The sequence below is a fragment of the Protopterus annectens genome, chromosome 6.part0 (genome assembly GCF_019279795.1).
Source record: "Protopterus annectens isolate FY-2018-M chromosome 6.part0, PAN1.0, whole genome shotgun sequence".
NCBI classification, from domain to species: domain Eukaryota; kingdom Metazoa; phylum Chordata; order Ceratodontiformes; family Protopteridae; genus Protopterus; species Protopterus annectens.
In genome coordinates this window covers 666506027-666528526 of record NC_056737.1, presented here as the reverse complement: position 1 = coordinate 666528526, position 22500 = coordinate 666506027, and the positions used below count along the sequence as shown (strand labels likewise).

Genomic DNA, 22500 nt, shown 5'->3' with positions numbered 1-22500 from the left:
ATGCATAATACATATAGCAAATCTAGTATGTCATAAACCCTAATATATTTCCAGAAATTAGACCATCGTATACATACTATTTTTAATAAAAATAAATAAATAAAATCTGGATGTCCAGGACTTCAGTGAAGAACTCTCTATTAAAAAATAAAAGGATATACAATGCAATAATCTTCCCCAAAGCATTCATGGCCACCACTGTTTTAACTTGCAAAAATTCAAGTCTACACTACTGTTCAAAATATACACCTCCAGTGCATTATATTTAATCAAAAGCCTCATACAGTCGAAGACAGTACTCTCATTTATAATCTACCACTGTTAGGAACTCTGGCCTCAGATCTATGTTAGCAGGCCTACTATTAATTTTTCGATCTTGTGGTACCCCTTTTCATGTTTAAACAGTCCTTAATAAGTAGTTGCTTCATTGTAATCATTTCATTTTATTACATCTTTTCCCAAGTTTTAGACAAAAATAATAGCAGAATTATTCCAAATGCCATCATCTTCTTCTACAAGATTAATACTAGAAGGCTTTAGTAATCTGACTAAGTCCAGATCAGCAACATCAACAAAAATAGGGAGTGCCGTAAGGGTCTGAAACACCAGCAGTTTAATCTAGTTAAGGCTGTGAATGTGACTGACTGGATTTCATTAACAGGATTAGTGGTTCTAACAAGTAGAGGCTGACCTGCTGATTCCATCTCAATAAGAAATAAAGGAGTAGTTGAAATTAATTAATAATTCTGATATTTATTTATTTACTAACTGAATTTTTAGTCAATATTGTCAGCTTTAGGGTTTTTTTTTTTACTTACATATCTTTACTGCCCACACAGAGATGCAACACAATTACTGAGAACAATAGAGAGGGTAGGTAACAATTGTATCTATGTAAGAAACTATCAGCATTTATTTTCATCTTATAAAACATACTGATAATTTTAAGGTTAGGAGCCCCTTCCTAACAAAGATCCAAGAATTCAATATACATATAATGAAATTTGTGTGCAAACTGTAACTCAAAAAATTCATCATTAAACTGTTCAAAAAATTAATCAGACTGATCAACACTTCATTTAAAATTAAACAAGAAATAATCTCTTGTAAGAGTATACCTAACAACATTTTGTAAATAAAAAGAACTGTTAAAATATTCCACCTCAAATAATCCAATAAAAAAGCTGGTGTAAGTGGTGGCAAAACTAATAGCCACACCTTTCCTCTGTAAACAGTACTGTGTATGAAATAAATATATTTTTATTTAAGCTAAATTAAATTCACAAATACAACTACCCATCAGATTCAAACCAGGTTAGCAGTCAAAAGTCTCCATGTCATGACTATGTTTTATGTTTGTATAAAAGGGTATATCCACTACAACCCAAACAATAGTCATACTGTCACTTAAAAGCATCATCTGGTATTTCTAACAATTCTTTAGAATTTTGAATAAATTAATATGCTGGTATAACATATTACATTAAGTACACATTTTAAATAGCAGACACTAATAACCAGTCTACTGAGAGGATTCTACATTTTAATGCAGCTTAGGTAAGCAGTAAAATGTGAGTAACACAGCATTGTCTACATGCATGTTATTTCTTTTACCAACAATACCAGTGTAATGTTTGCAGTCCTTAAGATATCTAGCTTTAGTAATAATTTCATAGGTTGCACTATCTTTCAAGTGATCCAAACGCATAATACTGCACATTAGTTTAAATTACCACACTGCTGCCCTCCTCTACCGTTTTACTAAATGTTCATTCTTTCTCAGACTGTCATTTTCTTTAAATATCTTAGAACCTGCAAATTCCAATACCTTATAAAAAGAGTTAAAAATGCCACTACTGAAATGGGAATATACTTGCTGAAAAAAAATTAAAGTATCATTTTTGAATTTTGGATACACTTGCTAAAAATAATTAAAAATCTGAATATGAGAACGTGCTTGCTTTTAGACTGAATAATAACATATAAAGGACATTTAGCTATATTTTCTATACCTGGCATGTGGAAAAATTCACCAAAGCAGTCAGAAAAAGTGCTATAATAACTTGTTAATTCACTATATATTTCAAAAGCATTCTTGAGAAAACAGTTCAAATACACATTTTTAATTAATTTAAAAAGGTAGTGCATACATGGCACCATTTAAAAATATTGTGGGTAAAAACTTAAGACCTAGAGATAAAACTGCTCTCTCATATTTAGAAAAAAATTTTTTAAGACTGTTGCTGTTCAAATGTTAAATTCTAGCAATGCAAAACAAAGAGAATCATACTCAACAGCACAAGATTTTATTTTATTTTTATTTTGTATATGGTAAATCTCATTAGCAGCGCATACTACAAGATGAAACATAAACTAGAAAAAGTGATTTCCATTGAAACTCTGCTGTAGCTACTGATCCAAAGAGCTGTAGGGTAATTTCTTTCAAAGTCATTCAAATCCTACGGGCATTAAATATATTTTTGGTGGTTTTATGTGAAAAACACATTTAAAGAACAGATGATTGTACTGTAACCTGTGGGAAAAGTTAATAGACAGCCACATATTGCTTAGACAAACATTGACTAATAAATGAGCAAAGTCAGAATCAATTTAATGATTTTTACAAAGTTTAATTACCTACAAAGGATCCAGATCAAATGACATGGTTCAACAGTTGAAACATTTCCTCCAGTAAATGTAAAATTTTCTCATCTTATGACTCTTGTCTATATTTAAGATATTTAAAACTTATGAAATGAAAGTTATGTAGTCACCCTAATGACCAATCTGTAATTCATCAATAACTAACAGGACTAGTACCACTGATATTAGGACCACTCAATCCTCTCCTCAGTTTGTTTGGAATCCTGTTCTTTCCCATCAAGCCCTACTGACACTTGCGTCTGCAGATCTTCTGTTGGAACTCTATAAAAGCTTGGAGAATATAAGAGGGAAGACTGAAAAAAGGATAAGTCAAATCAGATACACAGAAGATGGATAATGTAGGGAAGGTATATTAGGAGTGGATGAACCACTTCTTACAGATCTATTATTATGGTAAGTACATAACTTTGTTATCTGATAAGAAGAGGTTCATCCTCTAAAACTCTTGGATCACAGTCCATAGCTAATCTTCCTGGGTGGACATCCTAATGGGGAAAAAAACTTAGACAATTGTGGTTCCAATAAAGACCTGGACCTGGAGATGATACCAGGGTTATAATGCCTTGTTAAGGGAAGCCCAAGCTGATGTTGTACAGATATCAGTCAAGGAAGCATTATGGAAGTAGATAGAAAAAGAGACTGCTGATCTTGTGGTATCGGTCCTTGAAATAACTACCAGTGGCAAGCTTCATTTCATGTGGCAACATTCTTTGCAGCTAGACAATCACCAAGAAAGAATAAGTTCAGTAAGCTTTATTGAACCCAAGTTTTAGGAAAGAAAACAAAGCACTAGTCATCCTTAAATACAGTCTTCATTCTATCTATAAAATGTGCCTGTAAATGTTCATGCAATGATAGAGTTGCTTTCCCTGGTTGTAAATGTCACTGAAAAAAACAGCTAACTTGATAGCCTGATTCAAATTGATTTCTACTACCACTTTAGGTATAGAAAGGGGCTGGTTCTAAGTGTTACACTGCTACTTTCAAACAGTAAATGAGGCATTTTCACTGAATGAACCTGTAGTTCAGAAATTAAATTCCTTTGGTTGAAGTTACATCCACCAAAAAGAGAGCCTTCCAGGACAGGTACTTAAAGTCTACAGAAGAAGATGGTGCAAATGGTGAAGATGTAAGGTTTTCCAGTATGAAGTATAAGCATACCTCGCAACCATACCGAATTTCTCGTTATTTACCAGTTTTGAGGGCAAAATATTGTGGTGCCATGAATTTCTGAGTGGGCCCCTTAATTTCCGAATTTCCTGGTCTTTATTTATTTATTTTATTTATTTATTTATTTTTTTGTATTTGCAGTTTACCACTTTAAATTTATGGCTGATGTCACCACGTATCAACAGCCTACAGGGTGACATCAGCTACTGCCTGTTGGAATGGTGGGAAATAGGAAATAAAAACTGCAATGGCGGTAATCGGCAGATGTATGTAAGTTTTAGCCTGTCCAGCCTCCAAGTAATAATGAAAACCGTCAGTGTAATTTACTTAAGTCAGTTTCCGTTTATCTGCTCGTGTATTTCTTTTACTGCTGCTGGGCAAGTGTGCTTCTGCTGTTGTTGGCCGTTTCAGTTTATTTTAAATACTGCTGAGCTGGAAAGTTTGCTGTTGGGCTGTTTCAGTTAAACTGTACAAGTTCTGTAATTTCTGCTGTTGAGCTGTTCAGTTTATCTGCTTTCAGTTTAACTGTGCAAGTTTTGCCGAGCTGGAAAGTTTACCGTTTCAGTTTATCTGCTGGTATCTGATTTCAATTTAACTGTACAAGTTCTGCCGGGCTACAAAGTTTGCCATTTCACTTTATCTGTTTTCACTTTAATTGTGCAAGTTCTTTTGAGCTGGAAATGTGTGTGTGTGTGTGTGTGTGTGTGTGTGTGTGTGTGTGTGTGTGTGTGTGTGTGTGTGTGTGTGTGAAATGCCCCAATTAAGCATATCTGGTAATAAGAAGTAGTCAGGCTCAAACCCCTATACCTTAGGAACAGGTAGGAAGAGCCTGAAATCCATACTCACACCAGCTCTTTGGCCTGTTCCTGTTAAAATCTGTGATTTTCTAGCAAATTAGTGAGAACTAAATTCACTAATTATAGGAAGACAAACTTAAATGGTTAGCTTTCATGAAACGCATGGTAAGATAATAGTTTATTTTAGCAAGCAGCCACTTTTCTGAGATTGTACAAGCAATGTTTAAAATGTGTCCCTGGTTTTGGGCCTTTGCCCCCCCCCAATAAATGCTTTTTCCAGATTTCTTATGTTTAAAATGTGTCCCTGGTTTTGGGCCCCCCCCATAAATGCTTTTTCCAGATTTCTTAAGCTTGCTGCTTAGTTCCTTAGGGGGAGAGAAGTTTAGTGTGGCTTATGTGAAGTCTGTTTTAGTAACATAATGGGTAGAATGCTTGCTTTTGATGCAGAAGGCTGTGGGTTCTACTCCCACAGTATGTAGATGGATTGGTGATACTGTACTGTGTTCTACTTTTAAAGAGGGTGGATGCTGCAGTCCTGAGAATGTCCTCTTTGGCAGAGATACCTAGTAACTATGAACCTGTTACCAGTTTGCCATCCATTCCCTATTGCAATATTAGTAGCTTATAATTTTTTAACACAACGGGCAATTTAACCCTCAAGGGCAACAGGCACTTTTTATTGTTTCATCTACAAATAAAGTTGTTTGCTAGTGGCAATCTCTCAATTAGTTACAGATCTCTTTAACGTGGAATTTAGATGACTTTTACTTCTGCAGATATTGTGCATATTTACTGATACCGGTGGATTCACTGTAGAAGTTTAAGTAGACTTATGACGGAAATTTCTAAATTGAGCAGTTCTGTCATTATTGGTTAATGCATTTTGTTTAATTGCTTACTGGAAAAATATTAAACAATAAATTTAAAATGCACTCTAACAAGTATGCTGTATTATACAAGGAATATAATACATTTGGGAAGGTGTATCAAAGAAAACATGTATGTTTCATGTGCAAGAGGCCTATGATTTGAAAACAACCCAAAGGTAATCTTTATCCACCACTGGCTAAATGCATTTTCTTTTGATGTGGATTTCAATGCCATTTCAATGAATGAGTTTCAAGGCAGAGAAGCTTTAATGCTAAGTCTGTTTTCACTGTATTGCTTTGTTTAGCAGATGTCTCAGTATTTGTGCTGCAAAATGTAAAATAAAAGTTTTAAATGAAATCCAAATTACTGTAGAAGTAAAACAGTATGCACATTAGTGTTTATTGTAAATGGGGCAAAATAGCTAAGTAATGAGACATTGGAATGGCTGCAGGGGGGAGGGCTTTGTATGGGTGGGCTCATTCAACCATGATTTTTTGAAGGGGGGATAGAGGAAGGGCAGCAAACTCAGACAGCCTTGGGCGGCACAACCTGTAGCTACACCACTGATCAGCAGGCCATGGAGAGGCTTTTGGCGGTCCTAGCAAACTATAATATTCTTTTGCTGAGATTAGAATATCGCCTACCATTAAATGCCCTACTTTTATCAAAAATCCCACATACTGCAAGTCACAAAAAACAAAATCCTATGGTTCCTCATCTTCTCCCTTCCCAGTGAAAATCATTGCTATTCAAAAAAATGGTTACCATTTTCTACAGGGTCTGGGCTCTGGGGCCATATTTTGGTGGTCTGTTCTTTAGTTTGTGTTTGAAAGTTGGCATCCCACAATCCCACAGGAGTGGCCGGGGTTACATAATTATGTATGCAAATTTTATGTTAATCAGTGTGCCGATTTGTACCTATTTTTCACAGGCCTTTGTCCAGATTTTTGATGTTTCCAGGTTGAGAGGTATAAGTTTCACAGTTAATTTGGGTCTTCAATAGAAGGCCTGATTTGAAAGGTTTGTCTTATAAAGACTTTCCAGACCTTAAAAGAAGGAAGAAAAGATGGCTCTACTCTAAAATGAAAACTAGAGGTGATAGCCAAATGAACTTTGATGGATGATTAGCTAAGGGCCGAATCAAAAATTTTTAAATGTTAATGATGAACAGAAAGAACAGGAACTAAAAAAGAGTCTTAACTATTTGCAGGAACTCTAAATAGATAACTGCATCTATATGTTTTAAACATCTTCCAGAAGGATGGTTTCTAGAAAGGAGAGACAGTCTGCACCAGCCTGTTAGAAAAATAACTTCCGTCTCTGTAAAATCTTAGAATGTATAAATGTAACTAGTGTTTGTGTATAAACGTAAACAGAAATGCAATTATTCTGTGTCTGACTAGAACTTAGTATAATGCAATGTAAGCAAATGGAGCTACTCACTACAGGACTCTGCTGAAAATGGGTATTATCCAGTCGGACTTTCCCGGTAAACAAAGACACATAAATAAATGAAACTGGGAAATCCATAATGTTAAATTGAGAGAGTGAATGTCTATGCGAGTCTTGCCAGAAGGGCAGGACCAAAGGGCCTTGCAGTGATGTAGACATACGGACTTCTCAAGCACATGCAGCTATAGTAGGGGAAAGGACTTCAGTATGAACATAATCATCATCAGAAGAAATGAGAGATAATGTACAGGATGACATTTGTAAATAACATAATCCCTGGGTTTAACCCAAGAGGAAGAATCAGAAAAAATACCTTTTGTAATTGATGCTGGCCAGAAATGCCTAAAATGGAATGCAGTTTGCCCCACAGTTGGAACAGTGATAGGAAAGCAATTGGATTAAACAGCCCATTACCAGATTCTCATGGCCTCCCATTACAATAGTAAGAAGGTGTTCCCTCCAGCACGATGATGCACCATAACACTGACACATTGCTGCAATGTATAGCTATCACCCCAACATAGAGTGGGCCCTGAAAATCTGTGAGCATAAGTAGGACATCTCATATCTCAAATACATTTAGGTAAATACGCAACTCCTGAGATGACCAGACACTCTGAACAGTATGCCCTTTGCAGTATCTCACCATAACAGACCAGAAACATCCATGGTCTGCAGCTGAAAAAGATTTCTTTTAAGGGGAGAGGGGGATACATTTAACCATCACTGTAGATGACACCTGCAAGTTCTGGAGATCTTGATATGGTTGGAGGCAGGATTCTAAAACTACTGAAGCTGAACCAACCACTGCAGGACTATCAATTATAGCATGGCATGAGGCTCCACTGCAGTGACCACTGTCATGAGATCCAGAATCCTGAGTGAACATGTCACAGAACTAATGGGACCCAATAATTTTAGATACTCTGGACTACAAAGCTGTTATTCTGTTCTAAGGAAGTCAAGCCCAGCAGTGGAATGTGTGTAAAATGCACTCTGTGAAAATAATAACCTGAAAATATTCCACTGGGATTTTACAAGATTCACTGGTACCCTCGAGGAAAGAAATCTGAGCAGAGACTTCCTGTAGTAAGCCAGTGCTTCTGCTCAACTACCAACAAGGAGCCATGTCATCTAGATAAGGGAATAATTTGGCTCCTTGCAGTCTTTGATCAACTGCTACCATGGACTTGCATTTGGCAAATATTCTTAGGATCGAAATGACACCAAATGGGAGTTAAATTTTAGTATTGACTGAATCTTACCTAGAACTGAAAGTGCTTTTTTTCGCATTGCTGATGTTTATGTAGAGGTAGTCATCTTGGAGGTCAAAACAGCATCCTGACACTGACTCAGGTATAGAAAACAGGAGGCAACATTGGTATTAGCACCAGTCCTGACATCGGGTAACTTGACACTGTCACAAGTGAAAGAACCTTTGACACTGGCACTGAAGCCAATAACATCAGTATCACTTAGCATCAGTTCTGGAAAAGTTTAACATAAAATATACAAAGCTGCAACACTGCAGGTGTGGACAGGGGACCGATGCCATTAAAATAGGCACCATGGCCGATACCAGCACTGGGACCTATACTACTGGAATTAGTGCCAGCATTCTGATAACTGATATAGACTGGAAAAGCTGTCATACCAATGAAGCCAGGATTGGAATTGGTGATGTTGGCTGTAGGGAGAAGGCAAGCTCAAAAGACTCCTGCTATCCTGGATCAGAAGAAGTAGAAGAAGAAGGTGTCAAACCTTCTGACATGAGATTTTCAGGATCGCCTTTGCCAGCACTTCATAACTGATGATAACAAGGGTGAAGATGGGGTAAACACTGGTCTACCCTGTTTGGATCTCACTGCATGAGCAGAGAAGGAAGACATCCCATCCCTAGAATACTCAACAACTGCTGGCAGTTTAAAAGTTTGTATCAAACTACATGTAATTTATACTAGAATCTTAGTTTCTGGTTCAGACATACTGACAGGTGCTAAAGGAGTTGAAAAAGGTATTATACCGAAAGTGCTTATCCGGTTTATGAGCCACTGTGTTTATTTTATTTTATCTTATCATCATATATTTTATTAAAGTTTTCAAATTTTAAGTGTTTTTAAGTGGAGTTGGTGGCAGAACCATTTGTCTTTGGAGTTTTATATTTTGATGTGCTCTGCCTTTGATGACGCTACTTACTTCTTTTTTTGCAGGTTCCAAAATTTTAACCACCTTCTTTAATTACTATGGTATGAGTTTTGTCAGATCACTCAAAAATTAATACTGCTTTATCCATGGGTCCTAATAACATACCAGATTGCCTGATTGTCATTGCCAAATATGGCCTTTCTGAACCCCTATTTAACCTCTTTAATGTTAGCCTCTGCAGTGGTTACATTCTTGAAGCCTGTAAAACAGCCACTGTACTGTAATTACCCAAAGGTGAACCAACCATGGACCGAATTAACTACAGACCCATTAGTCTCACTAGCCTCATATGTAAAGCTATGGAGTGCATTACCTCAGAGACCTCATTAATCTGGACATTGAAAATCTGTTAACACTGTATTCTCATTAATGGGGGTTTACCAAAGGAAGGTCCTGCCTCTTTAACCTCATTATATATTTTTAAAAAGTAACTGAAGCTGTAGATAGCAGTTATGCAGTGCATACAGCATATCTAGACATGGCAAAGACTTTGACAATATTCCCCATGCACGCATTACTGATAAGACTTATGAATCTAAATATATATTCCTTGTATTGTGAGGTGGCTAGCAAAAGTACAGTTTTGTACCTACCATAAATGTAAATGTTCGAGTGTATACCCTGCTCCAGTCATCACACTTGGGTTATCCTGTCGTCAGGCGGTCCCACAGTCGGCCTGAATTCCAAAGTCTTGGTCTGGCGTCTGTTGCTGTCGCTTCTTCCCGCCAGGGGTATATAGGATGCATCTGACGCCATTTTCTTCAGTTTTTCTTGCCCCAGATGTCAGGTGCCCCCCCAAAATGGTGGTCAGTAAATAGTACCAATCATAAAAGTTTAACACAAACAAAACATCCCTCCAGCTATAAGCAAATACACCACAAAGGTAGTATCAGATTTAAAGGCATTGAAAAGTTTTAGTTAGTTAGGTCAGAGGGGATGGAGGGAGGGTAACCTGGACTGCAGCAGGGTATACACTCGAACATCTACATTTATGGTAGGTACAAAACTGTACTATGTTCATCATGTTACCCTGCTGCAGTCATCACACTTGGGTAGAATCCCAAAGCTAAGGATGGGAGGTGGAGTCAAACAGGGTTAGAGGAGGCTAGAAGGCCCTGCAGAACTGCAGTGGCGAAGCCAGCTCTAGTCTTAGAGTAAAGTGGTAAGTGATAGTGTTTGGTGAAGGTGTGTACTGAACTCCAAGTTGCAGCTTCCAAAATATCCTTGATAGGCACTCCCCTGAGGAAGGCTGTAGATGTAGCTGCTGCCCTGGTAGAGTGGGGCCTTATGCTAGCAGGAACTGGTTTTCCATGGTGGGTGTAGCAAAAACGAATGCAATGTCCTGTCCATTTGGAAATGGTCTGTTTTGATATAGCCTTCCCTTGTGAAGCTGCAGCAAAGGATACAAAGAGCTGGTCAGATTTTCTGAAAACCTTAGTTTTATCCAAGTAGTAACATAGTTGCCTGTGAATGTCCAAGGAGTGCAGGAGTCTTTCTCCTTTGTTCTGTGGATTTGGAAAGAAGGTGGGTAAATGGATGGTTTGATTTAGAGCCACACTGGATACCACCTTAGGCATAAAGGAGGGGTTAGTTTGTAGAGAAACTCTGTCTTGATGAAAAATGAGGAAAGGCTCTACTGCCATTAGTGCCTGAAGCTCTGAGACTCTTCTGGCTGAAGTTATTGCTAGCAGCAGGGCAGTCTTCTATGATATAAACTTTAAGTCAGCTGAGAAAGCTGGTTCAAAAGGTGGTAGCGTAAGTTTTTCCAGAACAAAATTGAGGTCCCAGGTTGGTGTAGGTGCTCTCCTGGGGGGCCTAATGTTTTTGGCCCCTCTGAGAAACTGCCTTAGAAGCGGATGTGAAAATAAGGGAGGATCCATGTTGTAGTGGGCTGAAATAGCTGAGGAGTGGATTTTAATAGATGAAAAAGAAAGTCCTTTGTGTAACATCTCAGTTAAGTACTGTAGAATCTGAGGTATGTGGCTGTAGGGTATTTTGGCCTTTAGCTTGGTTCCAGGCGCAAAACCTTTTCCATTTGTCCGAGTAGGCCTTCCTGGTGCTGGGCCTCCTGGCTTCCAGAATAACATCCATAACAGCTTGAGGAAGAGGAGCTGGCTGGTTGCTTAGGTGATTTGCCATGCAGCCAAATTTAAGGTTTTGAGCTGGCTGTGGAAAATCTGACTGTCCTGCTGTGTGAGCAAATGAGTAATTTGTGATAAAATCCAAGATGGGTCCTGGGTCATATTCCTTAGTAGTGGGTACCAGTGCTGGCGTGGCCAATCTGGGGCTATGAGTATCATTCTGGGTCTCTCCATCCTGACTTTCAGCAGCAGCTTTGTGAGAAGGGGCAATGGAGGGAAGGCATATACTGTCAGGTTTTTCCAACTGAATGAGAGTGCGTCCATTTTCCAGGCTTGATGGTGAAACGTCCTTGTACAAAATTTTGTTAGCTGATAGTTTTGGGGGCTGGCAAGCAGGTCTATGTCTGGGTGCCCCCATTTTTGAGTTATCATTGCAAATACTTGTGGATCCAATTTCCACTCGTGGGGATCCATGATGTTTCTGCTTAGGTCGTCTGCCAATGTGTTCTTTTTTCCTGCCAGGAATTGAGCTTGTAGCTGAACTTGGTAAGTCAGTGCTGTGTTCCACAAGGTCATTGCTTGCCTGCATAGAGGGTAGGAGTGTGTACCCCCTTGTTTGTTTATGTACCACATTACTGTGGTGTTGTCCATCCTTATTGTAAGCTGTCCTGGATGTAAGAGGTCCTTGAAGGCTGTCAGGGCATTCTGTACAGCTAGCATTTCTTTTTGATTGATGTGCAGATTCCTTTGATATGCAGTCCATATGCCTTGAATGCACCGTCCTGCCATGTGTGCCCCCCAGGCATAGTCCGATGCATCTGTTGTCATAGTTTGCCTGGCTGGGGGCAAGGTGAATGGCTGACCCTTGTTGAGGTGACATGCCTGTGACCACCACAGAAACTCTTGTTGAAGGCAGGGAATGAGAGATATCATTGTGTCCAAGCTGTGGCTGTGTTGAGTCCATACACTTTTTAGGTACCACTGTAATCTCCTCATATGCAGCTTTGCAAATGGTATTAGTAGTATGCAAGACGCCATGAAGCCCAAGGCCTGCAGAATTTTTCTTGCAGGCAGTTGGGCCTTTGTTGCCATTGTTTTGAAGTATTGAGTCAGTTGTAGTTGTTTGTATGGCGTCAGATAAGCCATCTGGGCCATTGTATTCAAGCCGGCACCCAGGAATGTCATATTTTGTGAGGGTACTAGTTTTGACTTCTTTTCGTTTACTGTGTACCCTAGGCAACTTAGAAGGTGTTTTACAAAAGCCAGATGTTGTAAGAGGATGTCCTTGCTTTCTGCTTGGATGAGGCAGTCGTCCAAGTATGGGTATATTTGAATTCCCCTTTGTCTGCGGTATGTAATTACTGGTGCCAGGCATTTTGTGAAGATCCTGGGCACAGTGGATAAGCCAAAGGGCAGTGCATAGAATTGATAATGGGTTAAACCTGCAATGAAACGGAGGTATCTTCTGCAATTTTGTCTGATAGGGACATGCAGGTATGCCTCCTTGAGGTCCAACGTTACTAGCCATGCTTTCTTGCCCAACATGGGAAGAAGCTGCTGTAGTGTTAGCATCTTGAATTTGGGTACTTGTAAGAAGGTGTTTAGAATTGAAAGGTCCAGAATGGGTCTCCAAGCATTGTCCTTTCTGGGGACTAGAAAGAGCCTTGAGTAAAATCCTTGGCCTTGCTCCCATGTAAGTACCAGTTGAATGGCTCTCATGTCCATGAGAGCTGTAATTTGCTTTTGTGCCTCTGCCCATTGATTTTGTGGCAGGTTTGGCATTCCTCTTATCATTGGCAAGGTGTGGAAATGGAATCTGTATCCTTGTGAAATAATGTCTAGGACCCATTTGTCCTTTGTGATGATGTGCCAGTTGTCTGTAAAAAGTGCAAATTTTCCTTCCAAGGGAGCTGCCAAGAGAGTTTTGCTTGGCAATATAAGATTTAAGTCATTGTGTTTGCCTTCTAGTAGTTTGGGGCCTGTCTTCTCCTCCCTTCTGTGTTGCAGTGCCCCATTGTCGAGGTTTGTAGTGGGTTTGTGCTTGTCCTCTGCCTCTTGGGCATCTGTATTTACCCCTCTGTGGTCTGTCAGTAGCTGGAAAGGACCAATTTTTTGTTGGCCAATTTCTGCTGAAGCGAGGGGGCTGAACCTGTAAGAAATCTTTGACCGTCTGCATAGATTTTGCCTTATCCTCCATTTTCTTTAAGACTTCTTCTGCTTTAACCCCAAATAGGACATCCTGCTGTAAGGGGACATCTAATAACTTTGCTTTAACATGATCAGCAGAGTTTGTTTCTTTAACCAAGCATGTCTACGTATTACAGACCCAGTAACAGCTGCTCTACAGGAAGCTTCCAAGGAATCAAATCCACATTGTAAAGTATGTTTGCCCACCTGTTCAGCTGCATGCAACAGATCCTGCATTTCCTTCAACTCAGACTGTTGAGGGTGTGTGCTCATCTTTTGTTTTATTTGAGACATTAGAAATTGCTGGAATTTAAGCATGTGAAACTGACAATTCAGTGCTCTCATAGCTAGAATGGCTGAGGTGTAAACCTTCTTACCCCACCTGTCTAGTGCTCTGGAGTCCCTTTCAGAGGGTACTGGATTTTTTGCCATAGAACCCTTAGCCCCTTTGGGACCCTGGGAGATAGTCTCTGGGTCAGCAACAGGGCTTTTTTAAAGGAATTTGTGGGAGTCAGGCACTCTATAATATCTATCTGGTTTGGCTGGAGCAGGAGGCAGTGAATCTGGATTTAAACTAGATTCTAAGTAAACATCATCCACAATGTCTAAAACTGGGGGGATAGCAAGTGGTCTCTGCTGGGGGAGTAAAAGAAACTCTCTGAGCCTTTTCTTTGAGTCGGAGTAGTCCTGACCTTCCCAGTGGAAATGTTCCCTCATGGTATGTAAGGTTTCCCCAAAGGAATAGTCTTCAGGGGGAGAAGCTGAGGGAATGGAATCCTCAGCATCAGAATCTTCATAAGGAGGAAAGGAATAATCTTGTTCCTCAGAGGAGCCTGAGGAAAGAGATACTTGATCAGTGGAGGCATAATCTTCCTCTTGTCTAGGCCTTTTGTCGGGTGGGGGTTGGGAACCCCTGATTAAAGAAATCAAGTCTTCAGCCATTTTAAGCATCTGTTTCTTAGGCATGGGGCCTTGAACTGGGGAGTGAAGTGCAGTCTTTTTTGGTTTAAGGGGAGTCTTAGAATTAGGATATGGTTTTATGGTGAGCGTCATCAGTCTGAAGACACCTTCAGAAACCAAAGGTGTTTCTGTAGCACCGGCTTCTCGTTCTGCAATGTCGTCGGTAGGGCCTAAAGAAAATGGCTGTGTCGGCCTAGAACTCTCCGCCAGAGAATCCAAAGTGGTCTGGGGTTCCAATTCTGCAGTAGTCAGGGGCTGCGTAGGCACCTCACTGAAAAACGGTGAACCGGCGACCGGCCCAACTGAGGCCTCAGAGTCTGGCTTGGATCTAGGCTGCCTGTCCTTATCTTTGTGTTTTTTGTGCACGCCGGTAGTCGGTTGCTCCGACGGCATAGTGTAATTAAATTTTCTACCGAAGTAGTGTCATGTGAAATCAAAGCATCGTTTTATAGTTTGCTTATTGAACCTAGCACAAAAGCGACAACCAGTGATGTCGTGGTCTGGGCCTAGGCAAGGTATACAATAAGAATGAAAATCCTTATGAGGTATTTGCTTCCCACAAGAAATACAATTGTTAACTTTTTCTGACATCGGTCTGAGGCAAGAAAAGTTTCCCCAATGGGGTACTTAGCTTTATTGAATTCTTCGGATCTGAAATTCGACTTCGAAAATCTCAGGAGTCGGCTGACCGGCACTTGCAAACTGCTTCTGCTTCGGGCACCGCGCGGCAAGAAAGACTGGAGAAAATTACGTTGGATGCATCCTATATACCCCTGGCGCACTGACGTCAGGGAAGAAGCGACAGCAACCGACGCCACACCAAGACTTTGTAATTCAGGCTGACTGCAGGACCGCCTGACAACAGGATAACCCAAGTGTGATGACTGCAGCAGGGTAACACGATGAACATCTGATTGGATGAAAGAATCCATGTGGTGAGAGTCACAGATGCCCCTTCTGAAAACAAAAAAAGTTACTGATGGTGTACCACAAAGCTCATTTTAGGTCCTCTCCTACTTAGCATCTATTCCAGAGACCTTCAGGCTATCGCTTCTGACCTATGGTTAACTAAATTTATAGACATCTGTAAACTAGGTGCTGTTTTTTGTTCTTCAAATGACTCACAATTGCTCCAACTTGGGTTAGACAATGTTAACAATAGGTGCAAGGACAGTGGTCTCAAATTAAATGTAAAAAATGAAGCAGTTCATTTTGGTAACTGAAACAGTTTCACTTGCCATATAGGAGATGCACCCTGCCAATCAGACACTGTTGTAAGGGATCTAGGCACTCTTGTTAATGGATTCTTATCATTTGACCATTGTGTCTCCACAGTAGTTTGGAAAGGTTTTTATCTGGCTCATCTACTTTCCAAAGGCATCTCCACTAGATCCAAGGAAGTCTTAATCCCCATTTATCTTGCATCTTATCAGACCTTTTATTAACTATAATGCACCTTTTGGCATGTATTTATCCAAACTTATAACACAACTTGAGAGATCTCAGAGGTTCATAACTGAAAAGATCAGGGGTATCAAAAATCTTAGTTATCAAGAGAGAAACTGGCAGCCCTTTCTCTGCACTCAAGTTTCATACAGGCTCCCCCAGTGAGATCTGTGTCTAACCTTTTGAGCCACAAAAGCACTAACCCTAGTTGACCTCCTATTCTTTTGCAGAGCTAATGGTACCTCAAATAATTGGTTAAAGGAATTAAACCTCCATCACCAGATAAATAAGACATGGTCTGATCATTTATATCTTTGATAGTGTACTTACCTTTTGATCCTATAAACTGAAAGATGAACCAGACTGACATCTGAAATGAAAGACTGCTCAAGCAAATAAACATGCAGAAGGCCCTTACGGAGTTTAATGGTAGCCCTATTGAAATCCTTGTAAATATAATGCTTACAGAGGATAATGTGGCTTGTCGAATAAAAGTAAGTTTCAGTGTATGCCTGTCAAAGGCAGAACTGTCACAAAACATTTATGAAAATAATCTATGATGTCATGAGGATGAAAAGAACAGGAGGAGGGCTTTTATTTCCTTAAAATGTATATGTTTGCTCCTGTCCTGCCTTGACCAGAGGTGTTTTGTGAGAATGGCAAAATGTATGAATCTAAGTACTTTTTCAGTTGTTTGAAACAGGGTAGTATTTTGAGATGACTCTAAAGAGTATAAGTAGCCTATATACTAGTCTCAGAAGCAGTACACAGCTAATGGCAATCGCCCACTTTGCATAAGCAGCAAGATTTTATACCTTTTATGAGAACTCCAGTTGGTTAAGCACTTTATCAGCTTAGGCTTCAGTATGTGATATGAAGGTGAGGCTTTGTTTTACAGTGATGTCAAGGTATCTTTGACGAACAGTGACTAATAAAGCAGTGTCCTTAACATCTACAATGAAGATGTTGTTGGTTCCCTTGAGCTTGTGATTTGTGCTAAATAAAAGTGTACACTTAGTTGTTTATTGTCAGCTTGTTGGTAGTTAGCCACTTCCTTATAAAGCTAAAGTTGTTCTTCATGGCTCTGGAGGTATAATCCCTGTGTGTTCTTGATGTGGAAAAGATAATGTTGTCTGCATATGGTAGACAAGTAATCTATGGGAGGTCCAATGGGAGGTCATTAACGAAGAAAGAAAATAACACAGAACCAAGAACTGACCCATGAGAGACACCATTTGTGATATCCTCTCCCAGAATTATCAGTAGTTTCTAACTTGTTAGAGAGTCAAACCATACTATGATCTTGCTAGACACACCAGAAGCAGCTTACTTGTCGAGTACCGATGTGTGATCAACTGTTTCAAAAATGTCCCCAGTAAATTAGCCATTATCCATACTGCAATATGTTTGATCAGTAGGTGTGTATACAGCTCTGTAACTGAGGAAAACCCATAATGTTAACAGAAAGAATGACATGTTTCAGGAAGTATGCTAAGACTTGTTTATTATAGCAATAACCCACGCCTGGGTGTGGGTAATGCTGGATTTACCCACGGTTGGCGTGGTTTGGCCAAACAAAGCCAACCATGGGTAAAGACAGCATTACCCACACCCAGACGTATTATTATACCATGACATTATTTAAGAAAAGAAACTATTACTTTTCTTAAATAATGGCATAGTATAATGCCTGTTTACTGCCCTTCCACAGATGTCTGGCATCCGGTAGTTCTGATGTACTGCGACCCGCGCAGTACATCAGAGTTGTGGGCAAAGCAACGGAGAAAGCAAGATCTCCATTGCTTTGTTTTTATTGTTGCTAGTTAAATGGGTTTAACATGAGACAGTTTTAAAATAAGCAATGGAGATGTCCGTTGTTTATTTTAAAACTGTCTCGCTATGTTAAACCCATTTAACATAGCGAACCAAAAAAGCAACGGAGATCTTGCTTTCTCCGCTGCTTTTTAAATTCAAGATGTTAAATGGGTTTAGCATGAGACAGCTTTAAAATAAGCAACGGAAATCTCCGTTGCTTATTTTAAAGCTGTCTCGCTATGTTAAACCCATTTAACATAGCGAGACAGTGTTTTAAAAGTAGAGTTATACTAATGGAAAAAAGTCCGGACGACCGGACCTTTTTCCATAAGTATAACTCGATTTACAATGTGCACGCTGGCCAATCAGCGTGCACGTTTTGGGGGGGTCATGGTACAATAATCAATTTTTCAACACTTTTGGTCAACAGATACAAGTTGGTAATTGACGTAAAGTCTGTTGCTTTGATGGAGTGGGAATCTTATACAGAGGTGTTATGACTGCATGTTAGAAGTTATATGTTACTTGCTCAATGATAAGTGAGAAATTATAAATGTGCATTAGTGGTCTGCTAAGAAGGTGATTTTGTGTGTGTGTGTGTGTGTGTGTATGTGTGTGTTGCTGTGTGAAATATTAGGGTTGTGTGTGGATACCTCTTAAGTGCTAGATATCTGGACAACCTCTGACATAATATCACTGTTTCTGCATTTTCTGTGTGTTTCTATCAAAACAAAAAAATATTCCATTTTTCCCGCCTTTCCTACTAGTTTAGACCAGTTTACAGGCATTGCTGTATTCTGGGCTGTGGTGTAGTTCCTGTGTTGTCCATTACCTTACTTGGATAGAAGGAAGTTTCTTTGCTCACCAGTGGGAGTGGGGGCCTTGAGCAGCCTACCTGTCCCTGTAGGAAGTGACCTCAGCACAAGAAGCTGTAGTAATTGGTTGTTTTGGACCATTTCTTGTAGTTCACTGTTTAAAATCCGCGTTTGCACAGCTTTTTAAACAAGGTTAAACTTCTTCTGGCTCCAGGTCTGCTCTTCAAATTTTCCCTTAAGGAAGCTCTACTCTTAGTATAATCAGACTACTCACTATATTATAAGCCTAGCACTTGTTCTCAATACTTCTCTTCTAAGTAAGCACTCGTACTAAGTAAAGCACTACATCTACTTACCACCCCTGTGAATATCCACTTCCCTTAAAGGTACAGCACTCCCTTATACTGTTCTAGCATGTCGAGTGGTAGATTACTGGCGTCCTCTCCAGTTCAGCTGGTCAATCTGGGTATCTTGAGACAATGCTACAATTGTCTCATGTACACAGACAACCCTCTCCTCTTCCCAACAAACACAAATACATGTGAGAGATGCAACTATATAGCCAAACTGGAGGCTGAACTCTCTCAACTCAGGGCTGGCATGACCAGACAGGAGGAGATGGTAACCACATACATAACAATCCCAGTCCCACATAGACCTACCACAACTGCAAACCAAACACATAAAAACACAAAGACATACTCGGAGGCTCTAATAAAAAACTTACCAAAACAACAGAGGCTCCCAAAGCAGACATCCAAAAATCCACCACCCCAAAACAAAACACATGCAACACATACTTCAATAAATCAGTGTGTCAACCAATCACAGCCCTTAAGGCCAAACACCTTGCCTGATACACTAGTAATAGGTGACTCTATAGTCAAACACACTGATGTCCCGCTGACCAGGCTGAACAAGGAGAGGGTGACTGTGAGCTGTCTATCGGGAGCTAGGATCCGCCACATAACACACGCACTCAAGTCACTCCAAAGCAAGTACAAATATGACTCCATCATTGTCCATGCTGGTGTGAATGACCTGAGACGTACCTCCCTGGACTACATGAAAAGAGACATAGAGGAGCTCTCCGATTATGTAGCCTAGGCTGGTATGACCCTGACCCTGAGCAGCGGCTTGCCCTCCCCAAGAATGATACCACAATACAAAGACAAGATGATCAGCTTTAACAATTGGCTCAAGCACTGGTGTCATTCTAAGGGGATCCAATATCTGTCTGCCTGGGATGACATGTTGGACAAGCCACGCTGCTTTGCAAGGGATGGCTTACACCTGTCACCACTGGGCTTCCGGATATTGGCTAAGGCTCTTGCCACCCCATAGTGCCTTTTAGGCAAGGCTCAAAAGACAAACCCACCTCCTTAGAAAACAAAATGGAAAAAACTAAGAGTAATGCTGCTCAACACCAGAAGTCTAAATCTCAAGATGCAGGCACTTGATGCACTCCTCAGCATCGAGAACATCGACGTCTGTGCAGTAACTGAAACCTGGTTCAAGGCTCCTGAGAGCACCCCAGCACTACCAGGCTATACCTCGTATCATGCTTTTGCCCCAAAACCGGGCGAACCACAAGGAGGAGTGTCCATATTCATCAAGGACACCCACACCTCCAGGTTAGTAGCAACACATGAAGCATCAGAGACCATACAGTTGCAACTAACCATAGGCAAAACTGCTATACAACTGGTAGCATGTTACAGACCACCCTCCCAGTCTCAAGAACCCCACTCAGCCTTCCTGAAGACATTGGAGGATATGAATGTATCACAAAATACCATCATACTGGGAGACTTCAATTACCCAAACATAGATTAGGTACATTATTTTAGCCCTAATACCCTAGCCCAAATGTTCCTGGAATTCATAAATTCAAATGCACTGGGACAACTAGTCACCTCTCCCACTAAGGGAGATAATATACTAGACCTGATCATCACAAACATGGGGACAAAATGCTCCACACCGGAAGTATACCCCTCACTAGTGAGATCTGACCACAAACTAATCACCCTGGATATTCATATCCCACCTCCACCCCAAGCACAAAAGACCACAGTGAAAAACTTCTCAAAAGCAGACTTCACTCTTCTTAAGACTGAGGTGGTATCCTTTAAACCCACTGTGCCAGTGGATACCACATCCCACAATGCCAAATCCTTCACAAATGCTTTCTATGGACATCTCCAAGAATGCATGGATCATGCAATCCCAAATAAATCCAAGTCCCTCTCCACCAAAGGTAAGCGTCCCGTCTGGTGGACCTCAGCCATAAACAAATTGTATAACAAAAGAAGGAAGCTACTGAACGTCAGAGCAAAATCCCATGAAGGGAAGACATCTCTGATCAACATTAGCAGAAAACTACGTTCTCTCATAAAAACATCCAAGGCCAACTTTGAGAGAAAAATCGCTAAAGACACTAAAGATAACCACAAAGCCTTCTTCAGCTATGTTAGAAACCTGGGTGGAAACCCTCAGATATGCTCAGAGTTGGTTCACAACAACAAAAAATACACTGAACCCACAGATATTGCCAACATTCTGGCTGACAGGTTCAGTGCAAATTTCTCCCCTCCCTCATCCCCAAAAGAAGAAATACTTATCACAGCTGAATGTAATCTCCCTGTCATCTCAGATGTCCAAGTGAAAACCGCCCTAAACAAAGCAAAAAACACAGCATCAATGGGACCTGACGGTATCCCGGGTTGTGTGTTACGTGAACTCCAAGAGGAGCTAAACTCACACATAAAAATGCTATTTAACTTTAGCCTTACTTCGGAATATGTACCTGAACACTGCTGTACAGCAACAGTGGTCCCACTCCACAAGCGGGGTGCCTCTACAGACCCTGGAAACTACCACCCCATAAGCTTAACCAGCCTGGTCTGCAAAGCTATGGAAAGAATCATTATGGAACTCATAAACAGAGACATAGGGGACCTACAGACACTTGACCCCACCCAGTTCGGCTTTGTAAAGGGCAGATCCTGCCTTTTAAACCTGGTTGACTTTTTCGAAACAGTCACTAGAGCCATTGATGAGGGCAAAGCAGTCCATACAGCATACCTGGACTTGGCTAAGGCCTTCGACACAATACCCCACTCAGACATCATAGATAAGGTCAACAGCTTAAAAGTAAACCCTTATGTCACTAGATGGGTTGCAAACTGGCTAAAGGACAGAACCCATAAAGTTAAAATCGCTGGAGCAATGTCAGACTCAAAGCCAGTCACAAGTGGTGTCCCACAGGGATCTGTCCTGGGACCCCTCTTGTTCAGCATTTATTTCTCAGATGTTAAAGCAAACATGGGAGGGCTGTGGCTGACAAAGTTCACAGATGACTGCAAACTAGGCTCCATAGTCGATACACCAGCAGACACACACATCCTACAAAAAGACCTCACAGAAACGGACAACTGGTGCCAGAGTCACGGCTTTAAACTAAATGCCAAAAAATGTATAGTCATCCCCTTTGGGAAAAACAAAGTACCCACAAATTATCACATAGACAGCAACCCACTGAGTACGGAAAAAGTAATCAGAGACCTATGGACCCAAGTCGACAGCGACCTCTCATTTGACACCCACGTTGCCAAAGTGGTTAGAAAAACATTCTACCTTGCACACCTCATCATGAAGGTATTCACATCCAGATCCAAGGATGTCATTGTACCCCTATATTCCTCCCTCATCAGACCAATTGAGTACAATGCCCCATTTGGTATGTACCTCACCCGGCATTTGCAACAGCTGGAGAGACCACAAAAGTACCTCACCAAGAGGATCAAGGGTCTCCAACATATGTCTTATTCTGCCAGACTAAAGAAACTTCAGCTCTACTCAGTAGCATACCGCCTGCTCAGAGGTGATCTCTGCCTGACGTACAAGGCCATGTCCAATCAGGATCTGATGGACATGCTCCACCTCAAAAAATCCAAATCCATCAGGACCACGAGAGCTAAAGACTTAAACCTCGGCACAAGTATGAATAGGACATGCTGGAAGGATAGATTCATA

The 22500-nt window shown here is 40.5% G+C and overlaps 1 protein-coding gene across 4 annotated transcripts in view; it reads right to left on the bottom strand.

The window, feature by feature from the left end:
* INF2 (inverted formin 2) overlaps positions 1 to 22500 on the bottom strand; it is a 735156-nt gene that overhangs the window by 442945 nt on the left and 269711 nt on the right. The window lies entirely within an intron of this gene.